The following is a 9899-nucleotide window of genomic DNA, read 5'->3' on the forward strand; positions in this document are numbered from 1 at the left end:
GTCATAGGCTGTCCTTACGTTTCTTCAATCCTAATTAGATTGCCTACCAAAAATCTCATTTGCGAATCGCAACTTAAAACGACTTATGGTAACTTAGCTTTACTTTACTATGACCTCGAATTCTGACTTTTCTCATCGTTCCCAATATTAGAATTGGTGGTTCAAACTTATCATGTCTTACCTTCCTTATACTATACCCGTAATGTTCAACGACCTATTACATTAGCATTTACGCAGTTCAACTTAAAGACTCTTAGCACCAAAGGTTACTGATCAACTTCTATCCTCGGTGATACACTTAAAAGTTAAATCTTATCTCAGCTCCATAACAAAATTAGTCTAAGATCCTTGAATCGAATCTTTATCTTACAGCCCAAACTTATATAACTTAACTATTTACGAGTATACCCCAAATATAAAATTGTTGCAAATCTTAAACCTCAAATAACGTTAATCCATAAAACCCAATTATACAACATCGACCTTCTACCAATATTTTAAAGCCCTTCAAGTCTCAATTATATGCTTAAACCATTTTCTTTCCAATTACAATATAGTTGAGGCCTAAGACTCTGGACTTTCCTCATTGAAACAAATGTCGCATTCTTAAGTATCATCAATGCTTAATTAAGTCTAGTGTATAAAACTTAATACATGTTAGCGATAAACTTACTCTAATAATTCAACTTCGCTCATATCACCCATAGAGTTCTAACATTTCCATATCAAGATTTCGGATTTCTTACTCAATTAAAATCTTAATGTTAGTTCATTGGTACTCTATGTTGAACGTCTCTAATTCTCTTTTTGTTTTTATTTCACCCAAAACTTATGTATGAACACCTATCTTATAAATCTTGAAATTCAAGCTTATGCAACCCAAATAATATTAGATAGTATAACTCCAGCCCACATATCCGCTTAGTCCCAAATTTGTTAATGACTTCCAAAATCTCTCAAGACAAAGTGTCTACCTTACCTCTTACGTGCGTCTACCAATTATACTAACCATCATCGTACCCAACTTTCCTAAAAAATTTTAAATTCTCACAAAGTATAATTTTAAATGTTAAGATCATGACTAAAACTTGTGACACATCAAACTTATGTTTCCAAAAATTTACTAACTCAATGTTTATCCTTATAACTTAACTAACTAATCAAATTTACCTTAAATCGGCATCACTTTAAATCCTTAATTTGCCACAACATGATTTCACTAACGCTTAAATTTTCATGCCTAAGATTGATTCATCCTACAATGTCCTTGGTTACCATTCATTATAACATTATAATCCCAATATCTAAATATTCTATATTTCCTTCGAGCCTAAATAACTGAAAATTCCTACCATTTAAACTGTTCAATTCTCACTTACTACTAGATAAGTTCTCAAATTTCCTAAGATTTTAAAATTAATTCTTACTTTCCTCGAATATCATCCAATTTTTTCCTAAATCTCGAAAATTCCACAATTACCCATGAGTCCTCAGTATTCCCAATTTCATTTTATAGATTTCCCGTATCATAAGGTTCAATAGTCTTAAGTTTATTATACCCAAAATTAATTCTCATAACACATCTTACATTTCTATAAATACTTAAAATCCCAAGTGTTCCTCAAAAGTTCGCATTTAATCCTTAAAATTTTGAAAATTGCCACCTGACCCTTATAGTTCTCCCAATTTACATTTTGGCCCTACAACTCTTCGAAATTTGTATCATTGTCCCCGTAAAATTTTCCATCTTTACCTCATTAAACTTTTAGATTCTCGAACTCGAAATTTAATCCCAAAATTTGGTAAATTCGAAAATAGTCCCTTAGAATTTTTTTTTTGCACTTAGGTCCTCAAATTATTAGTTATTACAATTAGGTCCCTAAAATTCTCAATTCATGCAATTCCATCCTTAAATCTAACTAGGTAGAGCATGTATCCTAAATAAATTCTCATAATTAATCTTACATTTCCATAGATACTTAAAGTCCTCATATTTTACATTTATAATCCTAAAGATTGTCGTAGTCTTCGAATCGCTATTACTTATATGAAATCCTCAAAAATTTACTCGACTAGCAACCAAGAACCATTAATAATTTCTTAGAAATTCTACAAGTCTCAAAAGCATTAATAATTTTCAAGATTAAATTATAACCCATAAGGAGGACATCAACACTACTGACCTAAAAATTAATATATTCAAATCATTTTCAACCTCTCCTAAAGCCCAATATTCGAATTCTTAGACATGTCCAATTCCAAACGTACCCAACATGCATAATTCCATAATTTATTTATTTTTTAAAATAAACATTGAACAATTAAAATCTGAACGTAAAAACATTTCATGAAAACATGCTGTTAAAATAATTCATGCTTTAAATAAAATGCGTAAATGTAAAACTTACAGACCGAAGACGTGACTTCATGAGCTTCTCGAGAGCAGTAGTAGTACAACTTTTTACAAGATCATAGGCTCTGATACCAACTGAAAAGGCCCATATTTCGTATTCATAATTTTGCGGAATTATTAAAAATTTTCTAAATAAATAAATAACTTGCCCAATTTATAAAATAAACATGTAAATAATTTTAACTTTAAAATAACAGCGGAAGCAAATATTGTTTTCAAACAACAATTTAAAAATAATCCAACGTATTAAAACTGAGTTTAAACATAATAAAAATGCATAAACTAAAACATGAGGTCCTCAGGTTTACTACTGCTGCCACAAGATCGCTCACTGGTCTACGCCCTCCGTCTCGACCTCATCAGTACCTACAACAATCAAGTCTAGTGAGTCTAAAGACTCAACATGTATATATCGTGAATAACAAGTAAATATATCATAAAATCGCATGCAACGTAAAAATATAGTATCGTAAAGCGCATGGTGAAAATCGTATCATGAATAATTATAACTACGTGCATATCTGAAAATCATACGTAAAAGCTTTGCTCAATAGAGCTCTGTCATGTCATATCATAATTTTCTGGTAGAGATAATGTTTCTAAGCAAGTGGCCCATAACATAACGTAAGCGCCTGATCAGACTAAACCACAATATACTGGGCGGTAGAGATCAATCACAGCCCTTGGACTGGATGTCCGTACCCATACATAATCATAAACTGGTCGTAAGTCACCGGGTGGAGAGGTCCTCGGTTGCGCCTACCGACTTCCAAACCCATAAGCGTAAGGTGGCCACAAGACATATCGCATATATCTCAAAAATAAACATTTTATATTTTTATGCACGTAATATAACTATAACCTTATTTTTTACCTGATGAGTTGGATCGTTCCCAGGCTTGCTGCGACTTACTTCTAATATGTGACACATGCAATAAATCTTAACTTGCCCAAAACTTGACAATTGAACCAAAAATGAGACGATTCAGACCAACAACTTATTTTTTTAATCATGGCTTAGTACCAACCCGAACCAACATTAAACCGACGTTTAACCATAATTAAAAATACCCCAAACATACTGAAAAACATGCATTAGAATTGCAAAACAAGAAAATAGGTGAAAGGAATCCAAAAACATAAAACACTCTTTCGAGAGTCATTTTGGCACCTTTCACCGTAAATTCTCGTACGATCTCTAAACTCAACCAAATCACAAATAGCCAAAAACATGACCTTTCTAACTCATTGAGGTACTGTCCAGTCCAAGGCCATGGGCTAAAAGCCAACCAAGAACTCAACCATGACCTCTGAAACGAAACTGAACTTGCTGTCAAAAACAAAAATTGCTGCAGTAGCTGCTGTGCGTATTTGGTGTACAAATCTGAAACAAATGGCCGTTGGCTTGAACCACCGACCAAAGACTCTTACCAACATCCTAAGGCATGGCTTGGACCATGGTTAAGGGCTAAAAGCCAACCAAAACCCTAGCAAACACCTAGGACAATTACAGCACCCAACCGAGAATATAACTTTCTGTGTAGTGTGATGTATTGACTTGTTTTACTGTCTTGGGTCGTTCCAATGGCCATTTGATTTACCATGGCTCGATCTAGACCTGATGGAGTGTTGTATGAACCATGGCTACGGGCTAGGAGCCAACCACCATCCATACAAACACTAGAAACTCGAAACTCACTCACACAGAAATATGAAGAACCGAAATGCACTTGAATTGTTGTTGTGAAATTCTGATGGATCCGTGAACCAAGCTTGGAAAGGACACCTTGGTCACGTCCTAGACATGCTAAGGGAGGGTTCTAACCATGGCTACAGTCCCTAGGACAGCCAAGATTCGAACACACTCCTTAATCAATCCATAACAAAAATCGTGACTCATTTCTGTACACAAGGAGAGTTTGCTGTCATTCTTTCGTTTTTTGAGGGTATGGACTGAAACAAATGACCCAAAAACACCCTAACATACTCTAAATTATGCCTAGAGGCAGCCATGAAAGCCTGGAACCGAAGCAACTCCTGAAACCAACAAAAAAACCAGCAACCGTGAAGCACAATCAAGAAGCCGAGATGCAGGTTTTGAGTTTTGAATAAGTTGCTGTCATATTTCGTGTTGTCACTTGATTCCTGAACATATACTGATTTAAAATACTTATTATGACTTGATTGAAGAGCAAAGGAATAATATATACATGCCTGGAATTTGTTTTGACAAAAAAACAAATCAATATGACGAATGCGAGCGGCGGAGCGGAGTTGAGTTTTCCTTCTTGTTTCAGCTACTGTTATCACGTTCCTAAGCTGCTGGTTTCTGATGTTTTTTTGAGGGTGAGGGTGTAGGCTTGTTAGGCAATGAAGAGGAGTGTTATAGGAGGTGTTAAAGGTGCCATAATATGCATTTAGTTTGGGGGTTACAAGTGAATAAGTTGAAGGGTTTTGAATTGTTTCCTCCTTCTCTTGTTGCCGATTCTTTTCTCACTTTTGTAGCATGTTCTCTTTTATTTGCTAGCACATTTAATTGAGGAAGAATTAAGGTGTATTATTGTATTTAAATTTTATTACTAATTAAAGAATTAAAATGAGGGAATGAATTCACCTTGATGTCCATTTAGAAATTTCTTGAATGGGGAGTTACCAAACTTTTGAAATGGTTTATGAGTTGACTAGATTGTTACTAATATTGCATGTACAATGTTGTTTAAATCTAGTCTTTTAAATGTTTAAGGTTTTAAACACCCCCATTATATATTTTAGTAAATTAACAATTTAATTTATTATAAACTCTTGCATGGTCTTGCATGGATTCAAATTTAAGTATTTAAATGCTATGTTTAATTTCTTGACTATATTATATCTAGATTAATTTATCCACACTTGTTTACATATTTTAATTTAAGCTTTAATTAAATATTGAACCTAGTATGATTTATTTACTAACTTGACTCCAATTAATTTAATAAATCCTAAAACATTCTTTTTCTTTAAATTAAATTATTCATTGACTTAGATTAAATTTAGGAATATTTTTCTTATTTTTAATCTTATTTCTAATTTCCGAACTCCGGTCCGTCCTCGCGTATTTAACTGAAAAGATAAAACTAAACTTTTGCATTTAAAATAAATAGTTATGACTTGTCAAATATCAAAATGAATTAGACCCTTCATATATATATATATATAAAAATCATTTTTAAATTTAAATATTAATAATTATGCATGGCTTATACGTAGTCTGATTTTCGGGTCGTTACCAAATTAACATGCTAATTATATTTAAATGAAGAAATAAAATAAAAACAAAGAGAGAAATATTATGAACTCATAAAATGAGCGATATCTCAATACATTACAATGTACCCCTATTTATAACCAAATTTGGGGAGACAACCACAAATAAAATATTATTTTTTTACACATAAGTCTTCATTGGTGTTCCAAGACATTATGTCATCATACACATCACTTTTGAAAATTTTCCCGTCCGAATTTTCTTTTTCATATAAAACAAAACATGTAGATAATTGAGTTGTTTGAATTGTGGTAATTTTGTTTTACCATTTGACCAAGTAATTTGAGAGATATGGTCAAAATGCTAGAGCATGGTAAAATTGCCACTCTTTTGGTAACTTTATTTTTTGCTTAATTTGATCCCAAATGTGAGAGGATTTTTATCTCATGCTTGCCACCAATATTGTAGGTATTAACATCAACTTTCTATAGGTCAAGAATAATTTTAATCTCATTTGCAACGGCAAGGTTATTCTTGTTTTATCGAACCTGTAAAAATAGTAAAAACTTATAATTACACAACAACTTATATTTTATAAAATTTATTATAAAATATATAATATTTAAATATTTAATAAAACAAAAACTATAAATTTATATTATAAAACATTTAATTAATGAAAATTTTTTATGTTTATCACACTCCCCAACCATCTTATTGCTAGTCCCTAGCAATTTAAGCGTTTATAGCAATACAAAACATATTGATTAGTTTAAATAGAAATGTAATCAAACCTATCCAAGTGTTTAAATTGTTATATCAAGATCATCATAATTAAAATTTATGTAATAATCCAAGCTGATCAATTCAATGCTTATTTTCAGGTAATTAAATGTACATGGCCTTCATAAATTCCTAATAAGAGTCTCAACTTCATATCCTTACAGGTTAATAAATGTTTCAATTCATGGGAACGATTTCTCTCATGGAGTTGGAATACAGATAAATACTCAAGAAAATAGTTCACAGAATGCAGACAGACAAACGAGCCAAATTAATCAAAAGATAGGAAATTCATTGATTCAAAATCTATTTATTCTTATTATATATATATATATTTTATTCTATATTTTTTCCTGATCTTTTTTTTCATAACATTATTGAATCAGACTAAGTTTATGTTATTTGACCACATATTTATTTAATTTGTATAATATATTTCTCTCTTTCTATTTTTTCTTTCTTTTTTTCTTTTTTTTAAATTAGAGATAATTGGGTCGTAGCATATAACTTTAAAATTACATAGTTCTTCAACATCTTTTTTTTTTAAGGAAATATCTATTTTTGTTTCAAAATAAGAATTCAAGATCTAAACAATAGATAGTCTCTCTAATGATCAATAAATGCTCGAAAGTTGTTTTCTCAGTCATCTCCACACACTCACAAAATATGTGTGAGTTTTAAATTTTAGGCACTCTTATCAGGTATATCGTGGGCCATATACTTTAATAACTGATCTTATCACAATGGTTAATCGCTCAAAAAGATTTCATAAATCATATTTTTATAGTGATTAGAATATTAAAATTGACTTTATTTTCAAATAAAAATTTACACATCCTTAGATAGATTAATACATTTTCTAATTTAAACCTTTCAAACATGTAATGTATGATATTTTTTCAAAAATTACAAAGATACAAACAATAAACATGGTGTTATTTTAAAATAATATTTTTTAATATATATATTTTTGTAAATTTTTTTTTGAAAAAAAGTTTTTTTTTTTTTTATAGGTTTGTTCTCCTCCCAATCAGAATATGACATTGTTTCTAATGTCAAAATAACTACTAATAAAAAGTATATAATGAAAGAGATATCATTTAGAATTTTATTGAAGATATCAAACTGAAACAAACACAAACAAATCTATGACTTTTGAATCAATGATCCAACTTTCTTTTCTTACCGCTTGATTGCGACTAATTGATCTTTGTTATCATCGTATCATGCTTATGAACAAAAGCTTCCAAATCATCAATTAATTGGTCAACAGTCGAAGCAGAGATGAGCATCTTTCGTGAATTTTCTGAAATGAAATTCTGTTCCACAGCTTTATCAAGAAATGTCAACAAAGTGTCATAATAATTATTGATATTCAACAAGCCCACAGGTTTATTATGGATATTAATTTGTGCTGAAGAAATTGTGTGAAAAATTTCTTCTAATGTACCAAAACCACCTGGTAGTGCAATAAAAACATAAAATTTTCAATCATTATGGATATTCTTTCATACATAGAAGAAACTTTTAATTCCTCCCCAATCGTAACTCCTGTAATATTTCCTTCAGCTAAAGCTGTAGGAATAATACCCAAAACCTGACTACCTCCAAGATGAGCACATGTTGAAACAGATCTCATTAACCCAATATTACATCCCCCATATACCAAGTGAATTTTTCTCTCAGCCAATATCTTTCCAAGATTATTCGCTACTTCTACAACACTTCTTTTTTTTAGGACTCGACCCACAAAATACACAAATATTTTTCAATGTTTGTGCAGAGAATCCAGTCATGTTTTTACTTTTTTTTTGTTCTACGAAAATAGAGAGAAAGATGAGAGATTTTATAGGGGTAATATGTTATCATGACAAAACTATGGGTCACACCTGTAAGCAGAATAAACAATAAAAAACAATAATGACACACATGCATATAAATAGTAGTGTGATTGTGGCTTAAAATTTTTCTCTGGTTTTATGTCCAGAAACGGCTTGAACGTCTTCTATGAGTCGAAGATATGTTTCCCATCTAATTTTCTTATAAATTGGCAAACATGGTCTTTTTTAGTCGGATTCCAAAGACTATTACGATGACACTCATCTTGGAATTGTTTCCACAAACGGAGAAATTAAATGTGCACGTGTCCACTAAAATGCGTCTCAAGAGTCAATAAGATGTTATCTAAAGACTCCTTACTCAGCCAATTCTTAATGAAACAAATTTTATCTTCTCTGTTATTGGAAACACATCCCAAAGATCTGCATCGTTTGTCATAAGTCCATCTTGTACACTTATGACAAACCCCTAACATTTTGGCCCTTCGTTTTTTCGCATAAGTGCTTTTTCCTAATCAAGGAAAATACCGAATGAGTAATGATTGTGAAACTTCTCCTCCTAATCGGACCTTATCTTCTATTACAAGAAGGATATCTTCTGAAATTTTTTTTGCATTTGCAATCTCAATCTTTCACACCTTCCTGCATAAATTTGTCTTAGAACATTTTTAGAAACAGTGGGGAAATATTTACAAATTTTTGAGAGAATTTCATCCATTTTTAAAAGAAAAAAAAGAATTTTTTTTATTTTTTGTATCAGCAATTGTGGGAAACTAATTTAACTGACTATGAGAGTCATAGAGTACCGTTATCCGCCATTTAACCGAGAACATACCTCTTGGTATTTTAACAGATCTATCGGCAAGTAAAAGTATTACCGATGTAGGTTTTAACTCGCCTATATTGAGTTCTTGATAAACTGAATATGAAAATAAATACACACTAGCTCCAAGATCAAGCAAGGCTTTTTTAATCTTTTTTTCTCCAAAAATGCAAGAAACAGTAGGACAACCAGAGTCTTTGTATTTCAAAGTATTATTATTTTGAATGATTGCACTTACTTGTTTGCTAAAAATGATTTCTTTTTCACATTCAATTTTCTTTTCATAGTGCATAAATCTTTCAAAAATTTGGCATATGATGGTACCTGCTTTATTGCATCTAATAAAAGAATATTTACTTTTACTTGTTTAAAAAAATCATATATATCATAACTCAAATTTAATTTTTTTGAATTTTTCAATGCATGAGGGAATGGTGGTGGCACTGTCTGTTGAATCTTCTCTTCGCAAGTTATGGGTTCCACTTCCTTACCCTTTGGAGTTGATTTATCATTATCTTCACAATTTCAAGAATGGATTTTTCCACAACCTTACCATTGCGAAGGGTAATAACAGATTTTACCTGATCCATCGGTTGAGTTCCAGAAGTTCCAGTTTGTGAATGATGATCTTTGGGATTAGGCTGTGGTTGTGAAGGAAATTTACCTTCTTCATGAACATTAAGGGTAGATGCAAATTTAGCAAGAGTATCTTTCAAATCTGTTATGGTTTGAGTATTGATACACTCTCGCTTTGTAATGAAAGAATTCAATGTATCTTCCAAATTCCTTTTAGGT

At 31.2% G+C, this 9899-nt stretch overlaps 1 pseudogene; it reads right to left on the reverse strand.

Annotated features, from left to right (window-relative positions):
• Positions 1-9694, reverse strand: part of LOC140985868 (uncharacterized) — a 25643-nt pseudogene extending 15949 nt beyond the window's left edge.
• Between the last annotated feature and the right edge of the window lie 205 nt (positions 9695-9899).

Source organism: Primulina huaijiensis, chromosome 10 (genome assembly GCF_012295235.1).
Source record: "Primulina huaijiensis isolate GDHJ02 chromosome 10, ASM1229523v2, whole genome shotgun sequence".
Taxonomy (NCBI): Eukaryota; Viridiplantae; Streptophyta; class Magnoliopsida; order Lamiales; family Gesneriaceae; genus Primulina; species Primulina huaijiensis.